The sequence below is a fragment of the Callithrix jacchus genome, chromosome 2, assembly GCF_049354715.1.
Source record: "Callithrix jacchus isolate 240 chromosome 2, calJac240_pri, whole genome shotgun sequence".
Lineage (NCBI taxonomy): Eukaryota > Metazoa > Chordata > Mammalia > Primates > Cebidae > Callithrix > Callithrix jacchus.
Genome location: NC_133503.1, coordinates 8,079,691 through 8,106,721, shown reverse-complemented (window position 1 = coordinate 8,106,721; position 27,031 = coordinate 8,079,691). Strand labels below are relative to the sequence as shown.

The following is a 27,031-nucleotide window of genomic DNA, read 5'->3' as shown; positions in this document are numbered from 1 at the left end:
CTCATTTTAACTTGAGTAAATCTGTCATGACTCTATTTCCCAAGAAGGTCACGTTCTGGATTGGGCATGGTGACCCACCCCTGTCATTCCAGCACACTTTGGAAGGCTGAGGCAAGAGGATCACTTGAGTCCAGGAGTTTGAAACTAGCCTGGGCAACCTAGCAAGATCCCATCTCAACAACAACAAAAAAATTAGCCGGGCATGACAGCATGTGCCTGCAGTCCCGGCTACTCAGGAGACTGAGGTGGGAGGGTCCCGTGAATGGAGGAATTTGAGGCTGCAGTGAGCTACGATCACACCACTGCACACCAACCCGGCAACACTGCAAGGCCCTGACTTTAAAAACAAACGAAATAAAAGAAAAACAAATAAGGTCATGTTCTGAGATACTGGGGGTTAGAATTCAGCATGTATTTTTGGGAGAAGGCAATACAAACATCTCCTCTCCCCTGGACCAAATTCATAATGTAAGTTCAGGAGGGGGCCAAGGAAAGTCATCACGGGGCCACGGGCTTCAGTAAGGAGCCCCATCCTGGTCTCAGCATTGGACCTACCTTTTGGATTATGGCCACAGAAACAGCTGTGACAGAGACCACAGCAGGGCCATCAATGAGGGGATAACTAGGTACAACAGAAAGAGGAGGTGCCCCATAGTGAGTCGCCATGACACTCTTATAATAACCTCCTTTCTTTCTTTTTAAATTTTGCTTTAAGTTCTGGGATACATGTGCAGAACGTGCAGGTTTGTTACATATGTATACATGTCCCCTGGTGGTTTGCTCCACCCATCAACCCATCAACTGAGTTTTAAACCCTGCATGCATTAGATATTTGTCCTAATGCTCTCCCTCCTCCTCCCCCCTACCCCCTGAGAGGCCGTGGTGTGTGATGTTCCCCTCCCTGTGTCCCTGTGTTCTCATTGTTTGACTCTCATTTATGAGTGAGAACATGTAGAGTTTAGTTTTCAGTTCCTGTGTTAGTTTGCTGAGAATGATGGCTTCCAGCTTTATCCATGTCCCTGCTAAGGACGTGATCTCACTCCTTTTTATGGCTGCATAGTATTCCATGGTCTATATGTGCCACATTTTCTTGCCCAATCTATCACTGATGGGCATTTGGATTGGTTCCAAGTCTTTGCTATTGTAAACAGTGCTACAATAAACATAATGTGCATGTGTCTTTATAGTAGAATGGGTATATACCCAGTAATGGGATTGCTGGGTCAAATGGTATTTCCGATTCTAGATCCTTGAGGAATCGCCACACTGCCTATGTACTCTGTAGAATTAAGGAATCTTAGTATGACAACGACCTACCTCCCAGACCTGAGATTACTGCAGCAACACGACAAGTGATCAAATACACTGTCCAAGCAGGAAGTCTAGAAAAAGAAATTCCAAGCAGGCAGTTAGATTTCTCTTCCAATCTACCCACTGCCATGAGTTAATCACATACCCTGAGCTCCAATCCCTTCACTTGTCAAGCCGAGGGCTCTTCCCAGCTATAAAATTCTGTGATTTTATCATAATTGGTCAATTAAACACAAATAGTCCCTCCAACAGACAGCCTTGAAGATGCACTTTAGGAAAATCACTGAGTGGGTAAATCGTGTGCTCTTAAGTGAGAGTTTATTATCTAACTCTCTGGGAAGCAGACCAGAATTTTCCTCCCAAATGTGAGATTTACTTTGCGCTTAAGTTATTTTTAAAAGGTAGACAAAACCCATGATATCATCCCTCTATTAATTTGTAGATGTGAAAAGAGATTCCTACCAGTTCTGAGCCTTAGATAAATACACAAGAATAAGAATAACCTTCGCAGGAAGGTATTGAATATTAGACAGTTACCAAAGGCAAACGTTATTTGTTCCACAGAAGCTTCTTGACTGGGTCTTTTGATTCTGTGTGTAAGCTACTAGAGCAGGCAATTACTGTTCTTTTTCTATTCTGGGTCTTTAAATACCTTAGAATTCTTTCTATTGTGGTCCAACTGCTAGGAGGAATACTCCGGCCCCACTGTGGGAAAAGCTCTATGTAAGAGCTCTTAAATGAAAACCCCAGGCATGTGCCAGGTTGGCACAAAGGAGGAAAAGGAAGCTGTTCATTCATTCAGTCTGCCCACTATTACCATCTCCCCATTGAGCCATGCGCCAGGGATCCATAGACTTCCTGGATCATGTGAGGTCAGGAGTTTGAGATCAGCTTGGCCAAAATGGTGAAAGCCCTTGTCTACTTAAAATACAAAAAATTAGCTGGGTGTGGTAGTGGGTGCCTATAATCTCAGCTACTTGGGAGGCTGAGGCAGGAGAATAGCTTGAACCTGGGAGGTGGAGGTTGCAGTGAGCTGAGATTGTACCACTGCACTACAGCCTGGGCGACAGAGCGAGACTCCATCTCAAATAAAAAAAAAGATTCTATGCAGTATGAATCCACATCATATGTATTATACGATATGTAAAATATATGCATATGTATATAGAACATATACTTTTCTATCATTTACATATATGTAAATAAATATGTATCTATAGAAGCACATAAAAGGATAAACATTATATTCTACCATATAAATGATAAACATTTATTCACACAAAAGCATAAACATAATAGCAAGGAGTTATCGAACTCTCAATACATCCCTTAATATACTCAGGATACTCTCCTACTCTTTTTACATACTGTATGCCATTTAAGTCTTAAACTTATTTTAAATAAAGTTATATATGCAAAGGTGTGGCTCTAACATGTGTACAATGTAAACAATAAAAATAAATAGGGCCAGGCACAGTGAGTGGCTCACATCTGTAATTCTAGCACTCTGGGAGGCCGAAGCAGGAGGATAACTTGAGGTCAGGAGTTCAAGACTAGCCTGGGCAACATAGGGAGATACCATCTTTACCAAAAATAAAATAAAATACAAAGTGAGCAGGCCAGGCGCCATGGCTCAGGCCTGTAATCCCAGCACTTTGGGAGGCAGAGGTGCGTGGATCACTTGAGGTCAGGAATTCGAGACCAACCCAGCCAACGTGGTGAAAACCCATCTCTACTGAAAATACAAAAATTAGCCAGGCATGGTGGCACATGCCTGTAATCCCAGCTACTTAGGAGGCTAAGGCAGGAGAATGGCTGGAACCTGGGAGGCAGAGGTTGCAGTGAGCCAAGATGGCACAACTGCACTATGGCCTGGGTGACGAGAGTAAAATTCTGTCTCAAAAAAAAAAAGAAAAAAAAAGATAAAAATTAGCCAGGTGCAGTGACACATGCCTGTGGTCCCAGCTGCCATGGAGGCTGAGGTCAGAGGACTGCTTGAGTCTGGGAGGTCACGGCTGCAGTCAGCTGTGACTGTGCACCGCTATGCTCCAGCCTGGGCAACAGAGCAAGGCACTGTCTTAAAAAAAAAAAAAACAAACAAGAAAAAATAAAAGAAACTTCTATGTACGCATTTCTCAGCTTAGGCTGGAACACAAATAAGACCTTGATGCTTTCCCTGACTGCAGGTCACCCTACTCGCCTGGCAGTCACAGCTAGACTGAAATATGCATTACCTCTCTTGTGTCTCTTTATTCCTTTTCTATCAGTTATTAGTTATTAAAACCCATAATATAAGGGCTATCCTCTTACACTGGTAAGTGTACATTACTGTGTTTTTAACTATAAGCACGTTGTTGTAACACAGACCTCTGGAGCTTTTCAATCTTGCATAACTGAAACTTTTTACTCACTGAAAAGCAACTCCATTTTCCCCCACCTTGCCCCAGCCCCTGGGAACCAGCATTCTACTTTCTACTTCTATGGGTTTGGCAACTTTAGATACCTCAGATCAGTGGAATTAGGCTCTATTTGTTTTTCTCTGGTTGGCTCATTCATTCACTTTGCATAATGTCCTCAAGGTTCACGCACGTTATTGCAAATGACAGGACTGCCCTCTTTTTATAGGGCTGATTGATATTCCGTTTATGTGTATGCCACATTTTCTCTATCCATTTATCAGTTGTTGGACATTTAGTTTACGTCCATGTCTTGGCTATTGCAAATAATGCTTCAAAGGACATGGGAATAAAAATATCTCTTCAGCACACTGATTTCAATTTTTTGGAACAAATACTCAGAATCTGGCTTGCTGGATCTTATAGCATTTTATTTTCTTTTTTCTTTTTGTTTTGTTTTGAGACAGGATGTCATTCTGTTGACTGGGTGCAGCTGTGTGATCATGGCTCACCGTGGCCTTGAATGCCTCAGCTCAAACAATCCTTTTGCCTTAGCCTTCCCAGTAGTTGAGACTATCGGAGTTTGCCACCATGCCTGGCTATTTTTTTTTTTTTTTTTTTTTTTAAGATATTGAGTCTCCTTCTATTGCCCAGACTGATCTGGAACTCCTGGCCTCAACTGTCTCCCTCTCTTGGCCTCCCAAAATACTGAGATCACAGGCATGAGGCATTGCACCCACCCTAGAATTTTTGGATTCATGAAATAAATCTAATTTAATTGAGAGTTGTGGTCATTTTTAACGCATTACTACATTACTGTATCAATTTGCTATTATTTGGATTATGGTTTTTGCATCTATGCAAGTTCCTCATTTGAGTCTCGCTAGAGTCATAAAATAAACTGTAGAGTGCTGCTCTTTTTCCTGTTTTAGGACTATTTTGTCCTAAAATAGTTTGGATAATATTAGAATTATTTCTTTCTTGAATATTTTAAAGCTTCCTGAATAAAACTTTCTGATCTTAGTGCTATCTTTGTGAAAGATCTTAAAGTATAATTTTCATTTTTTAGAAATAGTTATTGGTTCATTTTGATTTTCTATTTCTTCTTAAAGTATGTTTCAAGTTTTTCTTTTTTTCCTTTTTTTTTTGTATTTGCTCATTTCACTCCAATTTTAATCCATTACTTTTTTCAAAAAAAAGTTATCACTTTTTATTTGTCCTCTTTTTCTGGGACTCTAAGAACAAAGATATCAGAACTTCTGTTATTACTCCATGGTTCCCTGAGGCTGTCATAATTTTATTTCATTATTATTTTTGTTTACTCTCTTTTGTTCAGATAATTTCTCATTATCTTTTTTCATGGTCATCAATTTTTCTTTCTCTTCTTTATTTTGCTCCTGAACCCATTCCATAATTTTTAGAGAATTTTAGAGAATTTTGGAAAAAATTTTCACTCCATTCTTTTAAAATAATCTTCTATTTCTCTGTTGAAACTTTCTGCATTCCATTCTATTTCAACAGTGTTCAATCTTACTTCCTGAAGTATAGTGATAATAATTGCTCTATAGTCTTTGATAACCCAAACTTCTGTGTCAACTTCCTATTGGTGTCTGTTATCTTTTTTTCTTTGTGAGATGTTCAGGTTTTTCCAATTATAATAAATTAGAGGCCAGCAGCAGTGGCTGACACCTGTAATCCCAGGCCTTTGGGAGGCTGAGGTGTGAGGATTACTTGAGATCAGGAGTTCAAGACCAGCCTGGCCAACACAGTGAAACCCCGTCTCTACTAAAAATACAAAAAACTAGTCAGGCGGGCTGGCAGGTGCCTGTAATCCCAGATGCTTGGGAAACTGAGGCAGGAGAATTGCTTGAACCTGGGAGGCAGAGGGTGCAGTGAGCCGAGACTGGGTTACTGCACTCCAGCCTGGGTAACAAGAGCAAAACTCCATCTCAAAAAAAAAAAATTAGAAATTTAAAAAATTTTGTAATTTTCTAATTCTTAATGTGTTAAGTAATTTTTGATTGTATTCTGGACATTTTGTACACTGTGCTCTGTGAATCTGAGTCTTGATTAAATGCTATAGCGATTTTTAAAAATTTAAGTGGGTAGTAACGTGGCTAGATTCAAGTCACAAATTCCTACCCACCGTCTGCGTGCATTGGTTTGTTCTAGTGCCAATTCTGTTTTCAAGGCCCTTATAAGAACTATTCAGATATGTCCCACTGGTGCACCACCTAAGGGCCAGTATGGGATCTGGATAGTGTTCTAACCCATCCTTCCGTTCTCAGAGACTGTGGTACATGGTTTAGTATCAGATCCATATGTATATTAACTTTCCCCCTCCAATTTTAATACTCTCGAATTCTAGTGATTCATTAAGATCTTTTTGAAATCTTCCTAATTATCTGTACATTCTCTTGTTTATTATTTTCAATCCACTTTTATTATTTAAATACATTCATTTTTATAGTGTTGCTTGTAATCCCAGTATCTATAGTCTTTGTAGGTCTTACTCTATGCTTCGTTGTTTCTGTTGGCTCTTGCTCATAGTGACTTGCTTTCTCCAGAGATGTGTTTGTTTATTACAGGCTCCAAGGAACTATACCTGTGTAACTTTGCTTTAACCTAACATTTTGAGTTAAAGTTTTCCAGCACACATGTGTGGTATAGATTCTGGCCCAACTCCTCATTATGTATTTGTCATTAGGGGGGATTCTCAGAGACTATTTTCTTTTTTCAGTCACTCAACTCAGACCTAAGAAAAAGACCAAGAATTTTTCCAACTTTTACCTCTATAGAACAGGATTTTCATTTACTGTATTCACTCACAGTTTCCTCTCTCTAGGGCCCCATCTCTATGAGAAGGCTTCTGACCTATCCTTCTGTCATGGTGGGACTACAGACTTGGTTTATATCTTCGTGTGTATGTTTCACTTACACCCTTTATAGACAAACATTCACCCTCAGGGAAAAAGCCAGCTTCAAAAACTGCGTATCGTTCTTGTATCATTCTTCATTACTGTTTTTCACTTTCAACTCGTATTTAAGCTCAGCATACTTAAAATATGCTTTAAATATGCTGTTCAGCATTTTTAGGTGTTCTATATTAGGATGTGTGTGTGTGTGTGTGTGTGTACTTGGTCTGATATATAGCTTTAAGTAAAAGTTTGCCCATCATTTTTTCCTAAATTTACTATAAAATAAGGCTAATAAGCACACCAAATATCAGCAGTGTTTTAATTCTGAAAGCACCTATGAGTTATTTTTTCTTTATGTTCATTTACATTTTCAGAAGTTTAAAGAGGATGCAAAAAGTGATGAAAGAAACATTATGGCAATAATTACATGGTGCAAAGGAAGCAAAACGGGAAGTTAACAATAAATGAAGGAGTAAGATGAGAGACTTCTTCAAAAAGGAGGGAGTTGCTGAGCTAATCATAAAATTCTGGCCTGAATTCTGTTAAATACATAACTAAATTTCCAATAAATTATAACTCAAAGAAGTAGACAGTAAATCTTTTGTTAAAGGTAATTTTAAGTGTACTTCCCTTTTTTGTACTGAGTATGACCTCGACTAAATCTGACTTCATAGACTTTTTGCAAAACTTAAATGAGATAATAGTTGAAAAATGCCAGCTCAGATGAAACACACAGTTGTGAATTTTTTTGTAGCATTACATTATGGCAATAAGACTTAATGAAATGCAAAAGTTTCTGGTTATTAAGTTGCTGACTGCATCAGAATCAAATGGCATATACTTTTGTTGGAAATCTAAGGGCAGACTTTCAATACACAACAGTTCACTTTCCTACATTCCAGTAAACAGTATCCTAATCACCATCAATAGCGTTTGAATCTTAAATAATTCTTAAGAGGATATGGAAACACAGACAATCCTTTTATGGGGCTCATAATTTATTAGGGGCCATATAATATAGACACAATTAAGTTAAAAAAAAAAAGAGTCAAGCTAATATATACATTTTGAGACAGAGTTTTGCTCTTGTTGCCCAGGCTGAGTGCAATGACTCAATCTCGGCTCACCGCAACCTCTGGCTCCCAGATTCAAGCGATTCTCCTACCTAAGCCTCCTGACTAGCTGGGTCTACAGGCATGCACCACCATGTCCGGCTAATTTTGTATTTTTAGTAGAGTCAGGGTTTCTCCATGTTGGTCAGGCTGATCTCAAACTCCTGACCTCAGGTGATGCGCCTCCTCTCAGCCTTCCGAAGTGCTGGGATTACAGGTGTGAGCCACCACACTGGGCCTATATAATCTTTAAATCTTGTAACTGAAAGTTTTTGACTCCAGCCCGAGGCTCCGGATATGAGAATGTTCACGTTTCTGTCAGGTGAGGTATAAGAGCCTGTTTTATAAGTTTATATATAATTCCCAATGATGTGTCCTATGAAAAGTAGGTGCTGATACAAAATCTAAAAACAAACAACAAACCTCAAATCCTTGAGAGGAGAAATACGGAGTGACTGCATTTAGCTGAGAATTTATGTCATACTTAATTTTTACTACCGCTTCTTCTTCTTGGTGTATCCAAATTAGGTTCAAGAGTTAACTTGATATTTTCTGAGAATCCACTAACTCACCTCCCTACGTGATTATTTTTTTCATTGTATTTATCACTGTCTGATGTGCTACATATATTTCCTTGTTTACTCTCTCTCTCCCCGCTTAGAATGCTAGCTCTGTATGGCGGAGATTTTTGCCTGTTGTTTTCAACATTGTGCTCTCCATTCCTAGAACTGTGCCTGACACACACCAAGCACTTAATAATTTTTCATTAAAGCCATGAATTACTGTGTTATTGAAGAATGAGAAAGGGCCAGGCACAGTGACTCATACCAGTAATCCTAGCACTTTGGGAGGCCGAGGCGGGTGATGTCAGGAGTTTTGAGACCAGCCTGGCCAATATGGTGATAACCGTGTCTCTACTAAAAGTACAAAAATTAGCCAGACATGGTAGCTGGTGCCTGTAATCCCAGCTACTCAGGAAGATGAGGCAGGAAAATGGCTTGAACCTGGGAGGCAGAGATACAGTGAGCCAAGATTGTGCCACTGCACTACAGACTGGGCAACAGAGTGAGACTATGTCCCCTCCACAAAAAAAAACAAGAGAGAGCAGTCTCAGGGCTAATATGGCTAAGAAGCAGACACTGGAGAAGTTAAAGTATTCTGCAGCAGTAGTTCTCAAGCATTATTACCTTTAAGGCTTATTATTAAACCACAGGTTGCAGGGTTTTAGTCTCAGCATTCCCAATCTAGAAAGGAATGAGCAGGGCATAAGAATTTACATTCTAGGGCCAGGCGTGGCTCATGCCTGTAATCCCAGCACTTTGGGAGACCGAGGTGAGTGAATCACAAGGTCTAGAGATCGAGACCATTTTGGCCAACATGGTGAAACCCCATCTCTACTAAAAATATATAAATTAGATGGTAGTACATGCCTGTGATCCCAGCTACTCAGAAGGCTGAGGCAGGAGAATCACTTGAACCTGGGAGGTGGAGGCTGCAGTGAGCCGAGATTTCACTCCAGCCTGGTGACGACAGAGACTCTGTCTCAAAAAAAAAAAAAAAAGAAATTACATTCTAGGGCCAAGCAAGGTAGCTCATGCCTGTGATCCCACACTTTGGGAGGCTGAGGTGGGAGGATTACTTGAGGTCTGGAGTTCAAGACCAGCCTGGCCAACATGGTGAAACCCTGTCTTTACTTAAAATACGAAAAATTAGCTGGGTGTGGTAGTATGCACCTGCAATCCCAGCTCCTCAGGAGGCTGAGGCACAAGAATTACTTGAATCTGGGAGGCAGAGGTTGCAATGAGCCAAGATCACACTACTACACTCAAACCTGGGTGACAGAGCGACACTCTGTCTCAAAAAAAAAAAAAAAAAAAAAAAGATACATTTTAACAGGTTCCCAAGTGATGCTGCTACTGATACTCCTCGTTCTGGGGCTGCACTTTGGGAATCTCTGTTCTTCAAAAGGAAAAAAAGATGCTCTTTTGTGTAAATGGGTCTCTACCCTCACCGCTATAATCCCAGCACCACATCCAGAGTGAGCTTATCTAGAGCTAACCACCTATTGCAATTTGAAAACAGAGCTCATTACTATCACTTCCGATTAAATGAATTGCATGTTATTCTCACTGGGTGACGGGGAGAGTAAGGAAGAGAAAAGGTTCCAGGACGTAATTTTGGAGATGGGGTAACAGAACCCAGCAAAGTCAAGAGACTCGTTCAAGGTCCACAGCTCATCGCCAATAGACAGACTGTCGAATTTTCACTCATGAAACTGGCACAAAACATGCCGAGTCTACATTTAGAACGTTCGTTTCTGATTGCCCTAGAGAAGACAGAACTACATTCCAAGTAGAAATGACACTTAAGAGATCTAAATGCCAAAGGAACGCATCTTTTTAAATTTTTATTTTTCTGAAAGCAAGATACACTACTGCGCAATGAAGAAAAAAAATTTAGAAACAATAAAAGTATTTATGATAATGGGAGGGAAACCCATTAAGAATTTTATTAGATAAGGATGACAAAATTGACTTTCCCTGTTTTCATTTTAGAATCACTGAACATTTGTGTTTCCATAATAAAAACTGCAATGAAAAGAAAATTGGACACAGAGCATTACCCTTTTCCCTCTGCGGGGTGGAGGAGGATGATTTCTTCTTCTTTGAAAGACGAGGAAGACCTACCACGGGTTTAATTAAGGAGGACTTCGTATGCAGAAAAAGAGCAAGACTTAACTTAACAACACCCTGCAACTGAGTTCCCCGCGTTGGACAGTTAGACACTTGGGCTCTGCACTTGGACTGTGTGATTTTGAATATCGCTTCTGCCTCTTACAATACTTTGGACCAGATATGTAATATCTCCATCCTTCAGATAATCCACTTCTTTTGAGACAGGGTCTTGCTCTGTTGCCCAGGCTGAAGTGCAGTGGTGCAATTATAGCTCACTGCAGCCTCCAACTCTCTGGCTCAAGCAATCCTCCCACTTGAGCCTCCCGAGTAGCTGGGACTACAGTTGCACACCACCGTATCCAGCTAATTCTTCAAAAATGTTTTTTAGAGACAGGGTCTCACTATATTGCCCAGGCTGTTCTGGAACTCCTGGACTCAAGTGATCCTCCCACCTCAGAATCAGTTTATAGATGAGAAAAGCAGGATTAGAAATGCCAAATAATTTGTCCAGGGTCTCAAGCTGCAGAGAATGGAACCAGGATTTGAATAAGAAAGAAATATTTTGTAACATGTTACGGAAAAAAAAAAGAAAAAAAAATCAGGGTAGCATGGTGACTCACGCCTGTCATCCCAGCACTTTGGAAGACCAAAGTGGGCGGATCACCTGAGGTCAGGAGTTCAAGACCAGCCTGGCCAACACAGTGAAACCCCATCTCTATTAAAAAATACAAAAATTAGCCAGGAGTGGTGGTAGGTGCCACCAGCTACTTGGGAGGCTGAAACAGGAGAACTGCTTGAACCTGGGAGATGGAGGTTGGAGTGAGCCAAGATTGCACCCCTGTACTCTAGCCTGGGCAACAAGAGCAAAACTTGGTCTCAAAAACCAAAAATCAGATTAGGGAAGTGTGTCCTCTAAGTTTAGCACCATGTCCTCAGTAGACACTCAGTAAGTATTTGATGTCAGTATGACTAACCAAATATAGTCAGTGACAAATCTAGACAGTATGGGTAGGGTGACCCACTAGCTCTGCTTACCAGGTACTGAGAAGTTTCCTGGGACACTTAACTTTCAGTATAAAAACTGGGAAAGTCCCAGGCAACCTGGGATAAGTTGGTCACCCTAATATGGAATAGGGTCGGTGAGGAAGGAAGGAATCAATGTTGGTGCCTTCAGCAGAGGAGGCTTCTGGAGGGCGGGAGGCGTCGCTTGTGCGGCTCTTTGGGACAACAGGAGTTGCTGAGAATCGCTTTCTCTGCCGCTTAGGCATCTCAGACGCTGTCGTTCTCCGTGAGTAGCATTTGCAGCGTGGATCTCATCCACAGCTTTGATTCTCTTCTCTATCCTCACTGAGCTGTAAATAATAACTCTGGACCTTTCAACACTGCTCAGATAAGCTGTGATGGGAAACACACTCTGTGCCAATGGAGCTCATGGCTCTGCCAGCGACAGCCTGTTGGAGCAGGAGGTGGGAAGTCCAGATGTACAATTGCTACTGGGATTCCAACAGCATATTCCATCCGGAGTTTACAGAAGCGCAACTAAATCAACAAAGGTTTTGTTTCAAGCCTCGCCCGCCGCAGCTGCTGCGGCATCTCAGCTTTTCCCATCAAATATTTCCCACAGGCTGAGTGGGAGGCTGAAGGATCAGAGGAAGAAAGGTATAGAGGTGAATGCATCTCAGGCTTGAGCAGAAACTCAGTGTGAAATCCCCTGCCTTAATGCACAACTATATGACTGGCCCCATTCTGCAGATTCAGAAACTGAGGCTTCAGAACGATTCGTGGTTATATACCCCAACTGCAGCGTGATATGTGCTAGAGAAGAGAGAAGTCTTTCCTCTAAGAATAGCGCTCCTTTTCCTACACTAACGCTTCCTCAATTATGTTCCTAAAACCCACATAATGTGCATAATAAGAAAGTCCTCATTTAAAAATGTTTACTGAATCTAGATTTCTCCATCTCATTTGCACATGAAGCTCTTTCTGCACCAGATTCCTATCACGAGACCACAGAGACTTCAGTCTAAGAAAGTCGTCATAGGTGGAGACTTCGAGGCTTTTTAGAAAAGAGAAGTGAAAAGTCATGGATATGGTAGAAGTACTCAAACACTATAACCATGAAGGAGGGAACGGTTTGGTTGATAACACTATAGACTGATGATTGATACAATACAGGGCATTTTGGTTGGCTGAGCTATGATTTACTTTAGAACACAAAATACCGCCCCCTTCTTTCAGTGTGGCTGTTCCAGGGGTATTGGTTTCAATCCTGTTTTTCAGCCAGTGGGTGAAGGACAGCAGTCATATGAAGGCTTTCATTAAGACATTTCAGGATTGGCACAGTGTCATCCCAGCACTCTGGGAGGCTAAGGTAGGTGTACTGCTTCATCTCAGAAGTTCAAGACCAGACTGGGCAACATGGTGAAACTCTGTCTCTACAAAAAAAATGCAAAAATTAACCAGGCATGGTGGTGTGTGTCTGTTGTCCCTGTGACTCAGGAGGCTGAGGTGGGAGGGTAGCTTGAGTTTAGGAGGTTCAGGCTGCGGTGAGCCATCATCCTGCCACTGCACTGCGGCCTGGGCAACATAGCAAAACCCTGTCTCAAAAAAAGAAACATTTTTAGAGATTCTGAGCACAAACACTGCTACTTTGGGGTCCAGCTGACCCCAAAGTGTGTGAGGCAAAGTCACTAAGAGGGTCAATCTCTCCGTCTTGACACAGTGCAGGGCTGGCCCTTTGAGAATTTGTAGTTTTGAAGGCGTTAGGAGATAGCACCTCTGACAAATACATTGACACTTTTGTACAAGGAACTCCTGCCTATCAGTGATAAAAAGAGAGCAACTGTTTTTTTTAAAAGACGGCGAATTGCTGTGAAAAGGATATTTGTAGAATGGGAAGCTACCAAGGTTTTGACTGCAAGATGAGAACTCAAGGTTATTGGTAATTAAAAATAAGACAAATGCAAATTCAAACCACAGTGAGCTACTTCTTCATGCCTACTGGACCAGGTGACAATTATAGAGCTGGTGGGGACATGAGACTATGGGAGGCCACATTCTCTGCTGGTGGGAAGGTAGACTGGTACTGCCACTGTTGTGTTACTCATGAAAATTACATAGACGCATACACATGACTCAGCAATTTCTTGCCTGGTGTCTATCTCAGGGTCCATAATGATATTTGTACAAGAAAGTTTTTTGCATTATGGTTTGTGGAGCTGGAGGCAACCTAGGAATTCATTACTGGAAGTGGAGAGGTAGGCATAGGCAGGGGTCATATAGTTTGGATGCTTGTCCCCACCCAAATCTCCTGTTGAAATATGATTCCCAATGTTAGAGGCAGGGCCTTGTGGGAGGTGATTGGATCATGTATTAGTCCATTTTCACACTGCTATCAAGATACTAAAATAAAGGAGGTTTAATTGACTCACAGTTCAGTATGACTGGGGAGGCCTCAGGAAACTTAAAATCATAGGAGAAGGGGAAGCAGGCTTTTTCTTCACAAGGTGGCAGGAAAGAGCATAAGTGTAGGAGAAACTTGCTGAACACATATAAAACCATCAGATCCAGAGAACATCATGGAGAAAACCACCCCCATGATCCTATCACTTGCCACCAGGTCTCTCTCTCAGCACCTGGGGATTACAATTCAAGATGAGATTGGGTGGGGATACAAAGCCTGACCATATCAGATCATGAGTGTGGATCCCTCATGAATGGCTTAGTGCCATCCTTTGGTGATAAATTAGTTCTGACTCAGTTAGTTCATGCGAGATCTGGTTGTTCAGCAGAATCTGGAACCTCCCTCTTCTCCCTTTCTTGCTCTCTCTCTTGCCGCGTGTTATGTCAGCTCCCTCTATATCTTCTGCCATGTTTGGAAGCTTCTTGATGCCTCACCAGGAGCAGATGCTGATGCCATGCTTCTTGTACAGCCCACAGAACCATAAGTCAAATAAACCTCTTTTCTTTACAAATTGTCCAGCCCCAGGTATTTCTTTATAACAATGCAAGAACAGACCAACACAAGGGGTATTGTTCAGTTAATAGGCATGATACACCACACTGGTTGTTGAAATAGTGAAGTGTCCTTAGGTGGGTTGATAACTAGCTGCTTCCCAGTCTACTAAATGTCTCTCCAGCTTCCCTGCAAATCTACCCTAATATTGCCTGAAGTAGTAATTCAAGACTACATTCTGAATTTCAGAAGCCTCTGGGACCCTGCTCTAGCCCAGTCTTGAGGCAACCTCCTTATTAGGTCATGCCTGTGTTGTTGGAGGGTTAACTATCTTGTACATTAACTGTGTGGAGGGGTCAGCCACAATGAATTTATACCATGGGCTACAAGTAGCAGTTAGAAGCAATGGCTGCAGATATGAGCTTGTATCCTAAAAACTAGTTCTTATGCAAGTGAACTGGTCTGTATCAAAGTCATTTACAGAAATTAAAAATGGCATGCACATGAAACTAAAATGTGCACTTTGTAAGAACACAGTCAAAAGGTGAGACACACAAACAATACATTAAAATGACTTCTTAGGGAAGAAAGAGAACTGGAGTGAGTTATGGCAATTGAAGGGAATGAATGAATGAATGAATCAATGAATGAAAACCAGACGGGTCATGTGCAGCTCCATGGCAAGCATGAAGCAAGGAGTATGGCCAACTCAATCATCTTCCCCTGGAGTTCAAAGTGAGAAAGTATTAGCTAAAACATAACACCATGAGCCACGCAGTGTTGAAAGCACTTTGCATATAGTAACTCATTTGATTCTGACAACATTCCCAAGCCTGTCCAGATCCTATTTGCCTTTGGATCCAGTCCTGGTCATTTTCCTCTCTCTCCTGTGTCCTAGCAGTGTTAATGTTGTTCCACAAATTGACCAGCCAGAGCAACAGAAGAAAAAGGTGGGAGAGTGATCCTCCAGCTGGTTGGTAAGCCACCTGAAGGTGTGCATTGGGGACTGTGTTAATTTCACAGTGCTGCCGTCCGATATGTCACCGATTTAATGGCTTAAATCAATAAAAATGCATTACTGACAATTCTGTAGATCAGAAAGTGGAAATCGGTCCCACTGTGCTAAAATCAAGGTGTCAAGGGAACCATGTTTCTCTTTCTGGAGGCAGTAGGGTGGTGGTTCAACCCAACTGTTTTAGCACCAGAGACCAAATTTATGGAAGACAATTTTTTCATGGACTGCAAGCAGTTGGTAGGGGTGGCAGTTTCTGGATGATTCAAGCACATTACATTACTGAGCACTTTATTTCTCTCATTCTATTGTTACACTTTATCTCTGTTATTACAATATAATATATAGTGAAATAATTCTACAGCTCACCATCATGTAGAATCAGTGGGAGCCCTGAGCTTGTTTTCCTGCAACTAGATGGTCCCATCTGAGGGTCATGGGAGGCAGTGACAGTTCACCAGGCATTCGGTTCTCATGAGGAGCGGAAAAAAAAAAAAAAAACACCCTAGATCCTGTGCATGCGCAGTTCACTACAGGGTTCACGTTCCTGTGAGAATCTAATGCCACCGCTGATCTGCCAGGAGGTGAGGTTCAGGCAAGAATGTGCGTGATGGGGTGCAGCTATAAATACAGATGAAGCTTTGCTTGCTCGCCCTTCATTCACTTTCTAATAGGCCATGGCCTGGGGGTTGAGGAACCCTGCCCTGGGGGATCATCTATTTCCTTGCTCTTTTCAGCTTCTCGAGGCTGCTCACATCACATTTCTCAGTTCACAGCCCCTTTCTCTTTTTCCAAATCTAGGAACATTGCATCTCTCTGACCATCCTCACGTAATTACAGCTCCCTCTCTGACTTTTTTTTTCAGATGTGGTCTTGCTCTGCTGCCCAGTTTGCAGTGCAATGATGCAATCGTAGCTCACTGCAGCCTCAATCACCAGTGCTCAAGCGATCCTCCCTTTTCAGCCTCCAAAGTAGCTGGGAACTACAGGCATTCACCATTATGTCCCGCTAATTTTTAAATTTTTCTTTTGTGGAGATGAAGTCTTGCTATGTTGCCCTGGCTGCTTTCAAACTTTTAGGCTGAAGCTATCCTCCTGCTTCAGCTTCCCAAAGTTCCGGATCACAAGCATGATCCATGTGCCCAGCCTCCCCCTCTAACTTTGACCGCAGCTGGAAAAATTTCTTTTAAAGGCTCATGTGATTAGGTTGAGCCCACATGGATCATCTGAGATGATACCCTCATGTCAAAGTCCTTCACCTTCATCACAACTGCAAAATCATTTTGGCTCATGCCTATAATCCTAGCACTTTGGGAGGCCAAGGCAGTCAGATCACCTGAGCTTAGGAGTTGGAGGCCAGCCTGGGCAACATAGTGAAACCTCATCTCTACGAAAATACAAACGAAATTAGTCAGTCATGGTGGCTCACGCCTGTAGTTCCAGCTACTTGGGAGGCTGAGGCAGGAGAATTGCTTTAACCTGGGAAGCAGAGGTTGCAGTGAGCCGAGTTGGTGCCACTGAACTCCATCCAGCCTGGGTGACAGAGTGAGACTCTGTCTCTACAAAAAAAAAAAAAGGGTAACATTCAGACGTTCTGGGGATTCGGAATTGGGCACTGTGGGAAGTAGAAAAGTTCCTTTTTAATTTTCCCTTTCTTGTTAAATCCTAAGTGTGCTAATAACTTTGTTAAGCCCTATCCTATGCAGCTGTGAGACATGCCAGGCTTACGGGCACATAGTACATTCTATGCCCTTATACTTTAACCAAGATATCTGTGCTGGACATGGATGGTCACAGACATGTCCCAGCTTTCCATTGCATTTGCCTGTTTAGAAAAGTTTTAAGCTGTTAGTCAATCAAGTTTTAGTTTAGATTGTGAGGTCTGGCTCCAGCCAACGGAGATCAGACACAGCAGTAAGGACAACCCCAAATGTGTAAGGGATAACTATGTCTGCTTTTCCTTTGTTCATTGTACTCTCATGTCAAGATGGTTAGTAAGAGTACCCTTCCTGCAGCCAAGGAGGTAAAAATTGCATTGCTGAAAGATCCTTTGCCTCAGTGCTAAATTTTTGTTTGTGGCACCGAGCATCTATTTCCAACACCAATTTCCAACAGGCATCTTTTTTTTTTTTTGAGACCGAGTTTCACTCTTGTTACCCAGGCTGGAGTGCAATGGCGCGATCTCGGCTCACCGCAACCTCCGCCTCCTGGGTTCAGGCAATTCTCCTGCCTCAGCCTCCTGAGTAGCTGGGATTACAGGCACGTGCCACCATGCCCAGCTAATTTTTTGTATTTTTAGTAGAGACGGGGTTTCACCTTGTTGACCAGGATGGGCTCGATCTCTTGACCTCGTGATCCACCCGCCTCGGCCTCCCAAAGTGCTGGGATTATAGGGGTGAGCCAGTGCACCCAGCCTCCAACAGGCATCTTTAGGGGGCCACTATTCTGCCCACCAAATTGATGAACAGAACTATTTTGGGGTGAAATGCTACCAAAGGAGAAAGATGGAGTTCTTCACAGGCAGGGTAGAAAAGAAGGGAATTTGCCAATGATGTTGGTATCCATGTGACCTCATATCTAATTCAAAAGTTGATGCAGTCTGTCAGCATTTGAGTTGCATTTAGAATACAGTTGTTTGCAAAAGATCAAAAAAGATCCTGGAAAAAGAATAAGATAAGCAAAGAGCTTGAGGGAAGCAGTTTGCAGAGTCTCAGATTAACTGCCAAGTGGGGAGGGTAGAGGTGGAGAGAGTGGTGTGGGAGGGTTGTCGGGGGCAGTGTGAGGGTAGAAGGAGTTGTAGGCTCCCAGATGTACTGTGAAATGTGACAATGAATGGGGAGAAGAAAAAAGCTGAAAAGTATACATTTCCTTGTCTTTCATAAAGGAAAGCTAAGATAGGTCGGGCACAGTGGTTCATGCCTGTAATCCCAGCACTTTGAGAGGCTGGGTCGGGTGGATCACCTGAGGTTTGAGACCCGCCTGGCCAAAATAGTAAAACCCCATCTTTACTAAAAATACAAAAAAATACCCAGGTGTGTTGAAAGGCACCTGTAATCCCAGCTACTCAGGAGTCTGAGGCAAAAGAATCTCTTGAACCCAGGAGGTGGAGGCTGCAGTGAGCAGAGATCGTGTCACTGCACTCCAGCCTGGGCAACAAGAGTGAAACTCCGTCCCCCTGCCCCCCCCAAAAAAGCTAAGCTCTCCAATAAAAATAGCAAAACCAGCAATTTTTTTAAATTAGAAAGCTTAGTTATGGAGAGATGATTTTGGTACTTTTTCTGAGTCTCACTCTGTCACTCAGGCTGGAGTGCAATGGCAGGTCTTGGCTCACTGCAATCTCCACCTCCCAGGTTCAAGCGATTCTCCTGCCTCAGCCTCCTGAGTAGTTGGGATAATAGGCTCCCACCACCACACCCTGCTAATTTTTGTATTTTTAGTAGAGATGAGTTTTCACCATGTTGGTGAGGTTAATCTCAAACTCCTCACCTCAGGTGATCCACCCGGCTCAGCCTCCCAAAGTGCTGGGATTACAGGTGTGAGCCACCGCACTCAGCCTGTATTAATGTTTTAAGGGAATTCCTAGCAGAACAGAAAACTGCATGTTTGTCTACCAAACGAGTGACGAAGATGAAAACAAGGAGAGCATTGCCCAGACGTCAGAAGGCCAAACAGAAGATTCAACAGCAGAATAGTAAAATACAGCATGAAATAGATGGACAGAGGCTGGATCCGGGAGGCACTTACGCCGATGATTTGTACCTACTGGTATAAATTCCACTGCTAAGAAACAAAGACTCTTATACTACAGGACTGTATTTGTTTAACAAATTGCTGCTTGTGAAACATCTCACTAAAGCTAAATGACCTCAAATGTCTAAAAGCAAAGTTGAGAAAGGCAGTATTAATTAAAACAGAAAAGGTGACTTCCAGTGTAGAAAATAGTAACATAACGTCTAAGGCAAAACTATTGACCGTGACAAGCAGGAAAATTACTTATGATAAAATTCTATAATCAATAATGCAATGTTGAGATTATCAAAGTTTTATTCTTTGAATCAATATAATAAATAAAATACAAGCCATGGGAAAGACATGAAAATCATGACTAGAGAATATTTTTTTCTTGGTTTCTTTTTTTTTGAGACAAAGTCTTGCTCTGTCACCCAGGCTAGAGTGCATATAGTAACATGACCTTGGCTCACTGCAAACTCTCCCTCCTGGGTGCAAATGATTCTCCTCCCTCAGATCCCAAGTCACTGGGATTATAGGGATGCCTGTAATGATTCTCCTCCCTCAGATCCCAAGTCACTGCCACCATGCCTGGCTAATTTTTTTTATATCTTTAGTAGAGACGGGTTTTCACCATGTTGGCCTAGCTGGTCTTGAACTCCTGACCTCAAGTGATCCACCCACCTCAGCCACCCAAAGTTCTGAGATTAAAGGCAACAGCCACCTCACTCAGCCTAGAGAGGACTGTTTTCCACATCCCTGTGATTTTATCTTCAACCAATAAGCAGGATCCATTGTTTAGCCCCTCCCTGCCAAATTATCCATGAAAACCCTCGCTTCCAAGCTTTCAGGGTGACTAATCTGGGTAATAAACTTCTATCTCCTGCTTAGCTCTCTCTGTTTGTTAAACACTTTTTCTGTTGAAATGCTGCTGTCTCAGTAAATTGGTTCTATCAGTACAGTGGAGGGGAAGAATCTATCAGGCAATTACATGATTACTCCTTGATACTTAATTAACAGCAATACTCATACAGCACTATTTCTAAATATTTATTCAACACAGTCCCTGGAGGATCAGTGGCATCAACCATGACACTCAAGTTCTTCAAACTGGTACCTTAAATTTTCTGGGCTTATATACTTCCCACATATGATGGAAATCAAGTTTCATTGCTTCCCTTTAGGAAGTTAAAATTATTTCTAATTCATGCCCGAACTGCATCCAGCTCTCTCTCCTGCAGTTATTTTTTGCTCGAACCAAATGAAACTTGTTGTATTTTATCCTCATCCACAGCATGTATTTCTACAATCACCCCTTTGTCAAAGCAATTTCTTTTCCCTGAAATGCCCTTCTCATGTATGGATTTCTGCCTTCCCACAGCCCACTCATGCTTCAAAATGCCTCTAAAAATAAAGATATCAAAAAGATACCTGCACCTGTATGTTTATCACAGCATTATTCACAATAGCAAAGATGTGGAATCCACCTAAGTGCCCATGATGGGAACACTGGATTTTTAAAACGTGCTTTATATACACCATGAAATACTACTCAGCCATAAAAAAGAATGAAATAAAATCATGTCTTTTGTAGAAACATGGATGGAACTGGAGGCCATAATCCTAGGTGAGATCACTCAGGAACGAAAGGCCAAATACTGCACAGTCTCACTTGTAAGTGGGAGCTAAACAATGGGTACACATGGACATACAAAGGGAGTTATAGGCAGTGGAGGCTATGAAAGTTGGGAGGCTGGGAGGGGGTGAGGATGAAAAAGTGCCTATTGGGTACAATGTTCACTATTTGGGCAATGGGTACATGAAAAGCCCAGACTTCACCACTCCTCAATATATTCCCTAAGAAACCTGCACTTGCACTCCCTAAATACATATTGCTACAAAAAAATTAGCCCAAAACAAATAGAGAAGCACTAAATGCTTCCAAATGACAAAGATTTTAGGCTGCGCTATGGATCTGTGCAGTGTGGGGAACACATTCAAAATTCAGAGAGTTTCCTTGACTGCCTCAGCAGGTACCTTCTGCTGGGCTCCCTTTTGTCTCTGACAACCTGGAATGCATGGAGAGTTCACTCACACACACACACAGACACACACACACACACACACACGTAAAAATACATATATACACATTTACAACTACACAATTACATAGATACGCATTTATCACATCTGTCTGCCTATCTCTGTATCTCTATTATCTATCTACCTACCCCTATCCATCTAACCATTTGTTTGTTTCTCAATCTATACATATCTATGTATCCATTTATTGATCTACATCTATGTATCTATCCTTATCCATCTATCCTTGTATCTATCTATCCATTTCTGTCTCTCCACCTTTATCTATCTAAATATCTATCTATCCTTCTATGTCTACCTATGCATCTATGTATGTATCTATCTATCTATCTATTAGCTATCTATTCCTAGCCATCTGTTTCTCTCTCCGTCTATACATATATATCTATCTATCTATCATCTATTACTTATCTATTCCTAGCCATCTGTTTCTCTCTCCATCTATACATGTCTATCTATCTATATCTATCTATCTATCTATCTATCATCTATTAGTTACTTATCTATTCCTAGCCATCTGTTTCTCTCTCCATCTATACATGTCTATCTATCCATCTATACATATCTATCTATCTATCTCACTTATTCTTCACAGCGTGGCTTTGTATCATTTATCTTTTATTGCTTTCAACACCACTCTGGGGTATAAACTAGGATCATCCTCATTTTCAGAAACAGAAATTGAGATTCAGCGAGATGAAGCAACTTGTCCGTTTTTTCAGATCTCTTATAAATATATTCTCCAGAGCCCCTAGCACCATGCTTGCTTATTAAACAAATGAACACGCACATTAAATAAGAGACTGTCTCAGGATGCCACTGTCTGATTTTCTTTCAGGCTGATTGCCTGGTCGGGCCCATCCATGCAATGTCAGTGTTGGATATGTTGGCTGCTATGACATATTCCATTTGAGGAATAATTTAGAAGTGTGTCCGCAAGATTAAAATGTCAGTCTGGCTCTGGGTTAACCCGTGTTTCTAATTAAGCCACGATATACAGTGCTCACAGCCAAATACAGTGTGGCTTCGGTGATAACTCAGCAAATAGTCTGTTGTCTTCATTATCTCATTCTCTGACATCTCCCTGATGAGTTTATAAATCCCTGTGGAATCATGGCCTCGATCTCCTTAATGAGGCCTTTAAAAACTGGGGGAAATTTATAGCAGCAGATAAGGTTGGCTCCACAGTAGACCTGCTTCATAAAGGTTTCTCCTCCCCCTAGTGAAGTAAACACCATTTGATAGACCAAGGAGTTTTCCTTTTTAATTCCTTGTGAATTGGTTAGGGCATAAGATTGAGTTAATTCTTCAAGCAGCAAAAGAATATTAAAAGCAATTTCTGTCCTCCCTGACCTCGTGGGTAACAGAAATGGAAATATTCCTTTGCTTTGGTAAAGAGAAGGCTAGAGGCCAGTGGCTCACGCCTGTAATCTGAGCTTTCTGGGAGGCCCAGGCGGGCGGATCACGAGGTCAGGAGATTGAGATCTGCCTGGCCAACATCGTGAAAACCCATCTATACTAAAAATACAAAAAAAAAAGAGCTGTGTATGGTGGTGCATGCCTGTAACCCCAGCTACTCAGGAGGCTGAGGCAGGAGAATCACTTGAACCCGGGAGGCAGAAGTTGCAGTGAGCCCATATGGCACTGCTGCACTCGAGACTGGGCGACAGAGTGAGACTCTGTCTCTAAATAAATAAAGAGAAAGAGAAGGGTAGAGTGTGGAAAGTCTGGATTTCATAGTCATGAGCCCAAGCAATAACCTTCTAATGCTCCATGCTTACTGAGTCCCTATTGTGTGCTAAACCATGGGACAGGTGCTGAGGTTACAGCAATGAGTAGGGAATTTGGAGAAACTTACGCAGCACCATGTAAAGTACTGCAAATCATCAATGAGTAGGAGGACGCACAACCCCCAGACGCGTGTCTGCAGCACACAGCCCCATTTCCGATCCCTCTTTGGGATTTCAGGTGCAGAACAGGACCTGGGGCCTTGTTTCCCCCATTTCCTTGCCTGCAGGATTCTGGTTTACATTTGGTTCTGAGAGTCACACACGAAGATTTGGATGGAGGAAGAGAAGCAGAAGCCATCTGCACACCCCTGCCAATGACAGGCAGAATCAAGGGTTAGTGCAGACGTGCAATTCGGCACTGCAACACCTGTTGGTGGTACTGCGGGCAGGTGTGATCTTCCCTGTGGGTTCCTGGCCTGAGCGACAGTGGTGGTTTCCTGTTTCCTTGAATGGTAGTGCTGTACCTTAGAGATAGGAAGTCTTTCCTGACTACTGCTGCTCTGCCTCGATAGCATTGCTCAGAGAAGACTGGGGCTCTTAGTATTCTGATTCTAATGAATATGAGTGGCTTGTCTTCCCCTCCAATCATCTGTCCAGTTCTACAGAGGCACTTTAAAGGCAGAAGCAGTCCCTCCACCCCTGAGTAATCTCCTCTCTCCTTGCTTGAAGTCTGCAATGACACTACTTGAGAGAGTCATCTGGCAAAGAACCAACCTCAAGAAATCTTTCAAGAGCCATCCCTGCCACCTCTCATTGTCTCTAGGTGAAACCTCACCTTATCCTAGAGAGACAGGGGCAAGGTCTGACCTATTGTTATCAAAATAATAGTAATCATTTGTAATTAGTGTTGGTAGAATTTCAAGGAACATGGATGGGAATACATTCCAAGAGGTACAGATCTGAAATCTGGGAATATTTTCCTTTTGGGAGAGGCTCCTAGTAATTCCATTCCATATAGTTTAAGTTAACTGAAGACTGTAGTAAATACAGGCAAGACCACATTTCAAGAGATACTCATGTTTGTTACCCAACCAGAGAAAAACCATAGCTGAGATGCAGGCTGCATACAAAGGGAACATGGCATGGAGAGCGGAAAAAGGGAGTTTTAAATAACACCTGTGGCCTCATATACAATTATAAGCAAATAAACAAATGGGAGCACTGTAAAATATATGCAGCACTTCTTCTTTGCTTTATGTAAAGATTTCCTTACAATAATCAATTACCTTTTAAGACTCTTCTCCTCTTCTCTTACAATTATACATAAAGAATATTGGTGGTGGTTAAAGCAAGTGTTTATTATTTAGGTTAAAGAATTGATATGGTTTGGCTCTGTGTCCCCACCCAAATCTCATCTTGTAGCTCCCATAATTCCCATATGTTGTGGGAGGGGCCCAGTGGGAGGTAATTGAATAATGGGGTCTTTTGCATGCTCTTCTTGTAAAGTGAGCAAGTCTCATGAGATCTGATGGTTTTAAAAATGGGAGTGTCCAGCTGGGGGTGGTGGCTCACACCTGTAATCCCAGCACTTTGGGAGGCTGAGGTGGGTGGATCACAAGGTTAGGAGATGGAGACCATCCTGACCAACATGGTGAAACCCCTTCTCTACTAAAAATACAAAAATTAGCTGGTGTGGTGGCGCATGCGTGTACTTCCAGTCACTCGGGAGGCTGAGGCAGGAGAATCGCTTGAACCTGAGAGGTAGAGGTTGCAGTGAGCCAAGATCACACCACTGCACTACAGCCTGGGTGACAGAGTGAGACTCCGTCTCAAAAAAAAAAAAAAAAAGTGGGAGTCTCCCAGCATGAGCTCTCTCTCTCTTTGCCTGATGCCATTCATGCGAGATGTGACTTGCTCCTCCTGGCCTTCCACCATGACTGCGAGGCATCCCCAGCCACATGGAATGGTAAGTCTAATTAAACGTCTTTCTTTTGTAAATGGCCAAGTCACACGTATGTCTATATCAGCACTGTGAAAATGAACTAATTCAAGAAAATTAAAGAGAGACTGGAATTGAGTAGAAGAACCAACATCAGCCAGAGATGAATATAGTCTATCTGACAGGACTAGAACCTTTTCCTTCTTGGGCAGAGAGTAAGTACATCTTTGTTCATACAATATAGAGCTGTAGTATGTTAAGAGGAAGCATGATATTATTGATTTCTCCGTATTTTGATGTGACATATAAAGAACGTGTGCACAGCTAAGGAAAAGTCAGAGGGTTGTCCGTGCCAGGTTCTTGCCTACTGGTATTCGGCACCATTCTAGCTTCTTTCTGTGGCTTCCCCATAGTCCAACACTCATTCTTTAAGATTTGTTTAGTCATTTTGTAGAGAGTTTATCATTTTCCATCACAGAGGGTTAGTTAATGTGAGAAGCTGCAGAATTTCCTCTCACATTAATTCAACATAAATAAGTAAATAGATGGATTCTCTGTTGGGTGCTCAGCAGTTGGAAAAAAAACTTGTAAATTTTTCTAATTTGTGATCTTTCCCCCATATCCAGGACGTCTGCCCAAAACCTAGAAAGCGAAAAAGTAAACTTCTTTCACAGGGCTGGAGGAAAGGCAGAATGAAGATTTTCTGATCAATAACTCAACCTTTCGCCATGTTACAAACAAGATGATGGTAATGCCTCTTGCTTTCTCTGTATTTTCCATTTGATTCCTTGTTGGGCTGGATTTTTTTTTTAATAACTTGGCATCATCACAAACCCTCCTAGAGTCTTCCCTGCATTACAGGAGGGAAGTCTGGAGATATATTTCTTACAATCTCCTTCTGCATGTGGTTTCAAGTTCGAACTCTCCAAAGACAGGGCAAGCAGAAAAAAAACGTAAAACAAGCCAAAAAAAAAAAAAAAAAAAAAGCAAAAAAGAGAGAAGCTATTAGTAGTAGTAGCAGTAATAGTAGTAGTGATGGCAGGCGCACATAGTCACATGGGCAGACTGCCAATATGAAGTTTGTAATGTCTCTTGAGAAAGCTCCTGGAATTTACCTGGCTTGCAATTGTGGGCAGCTGACACTGGTAGTGTTGGCATTCTTTGAACATCCTGAGATTTGCTGTGGGTTCCAGGTGAGCTCTCATTAATTACTTCCTTCTCAAAGCTTCTCAAACAATCATTCTTGCAGTCCCTCCAATAATTATGTAAGCCCTTCATGCCCTCTGCTAAAGCCTTTCCTGCTTGGAATACCTAGTATGGCTTCTGTTTGTTGATGGAATCTTGATTGCAAGACTGTAATCATGAGGTGGGGTTTTCATCCGTGCATTTTTAAACAAAGAGCAAGCAGGTCTACAAGAAATTGGCAGCACAACAATGTTTTGAGAATTACCAAACACATACTTCATAGGAGGAAGCATATATACTTTTCTCTGAATACATATATATGATGAGTCACAAGAAATGTGTATTCCAGTTTATACTCAATGGGAAGCAACAATAACATTTAAGCTATTTAGCTAAAGCTCTAATTCTTGTTCAGAATGCACTTTTGCTCTTTCTGGTTCAGGAAGATCTCATGTGTCCAACAGTTTACACATCCAGATTATATGTCAGCTTCAGAACCTGCATTACACATCTCAGAAAGGATCTGGTGTTAGTTTAAGCTCAGCTTGGGGTCTCTAAACAATGCGTCTTTTGCCTTGTTTCGTTTTGTGTCAAAGAGAGCTCAGGTGCACAGAAAGGATTGTTGTAAGCCTTGGTTCGTGGCACACTCTTTCTTGATCCAGGCATGGTCTTCTGTCAATTATTTATTTGTCAATTAGTGTATCTTAATAATGCAATCAGTATTCATGAACCCATTATTCTTAGATCCTGTGAAAGCCTTCTCTTCTTCAATGTGCTCCAAAAAATGCTGGCAGTATTTTACGTCTTAGCAAAAACAGCGATGTGATTTGCAGGTGTCTTTTTAACTTGATTGCTGGATCTATATCTTGGACAGACTCTACATTTTTCCCTTTTATGTGAAAACAAGGAATAGACATTTCAAATCCCTTTTGGCAGAAAGAATAACATCCTCCTGGTAGTGTAAGCT

The 27,031-nt window shown here is 41.8% G+C and overlaps 1 protein-coding gene across 10 annotated transcripts in view; it reads right to left on the bottom strand.

The window, feature by feature from the left end:
• LOC108588901 (uncharacterized) overlaps positions 1 to 27,031 on the bottom strand; it is a 903,226-nt gene that overhangs the window by 206,452 nt on the left and 669,743 nt on the right. For all 10 annotated transcript variants that reach the window (XR_013528665.1, XR_013528668.1, XR_013528671.1 and 7 more), the window contains one exon: positions 1,318 to 1,382. The gene's annotated coding sequence lies outside the window, so the exon portion shown is untranslated. The remainder of the gene's footprint in view (positions 1 to 1,317; positions 1,383 to 27,031) is intronic.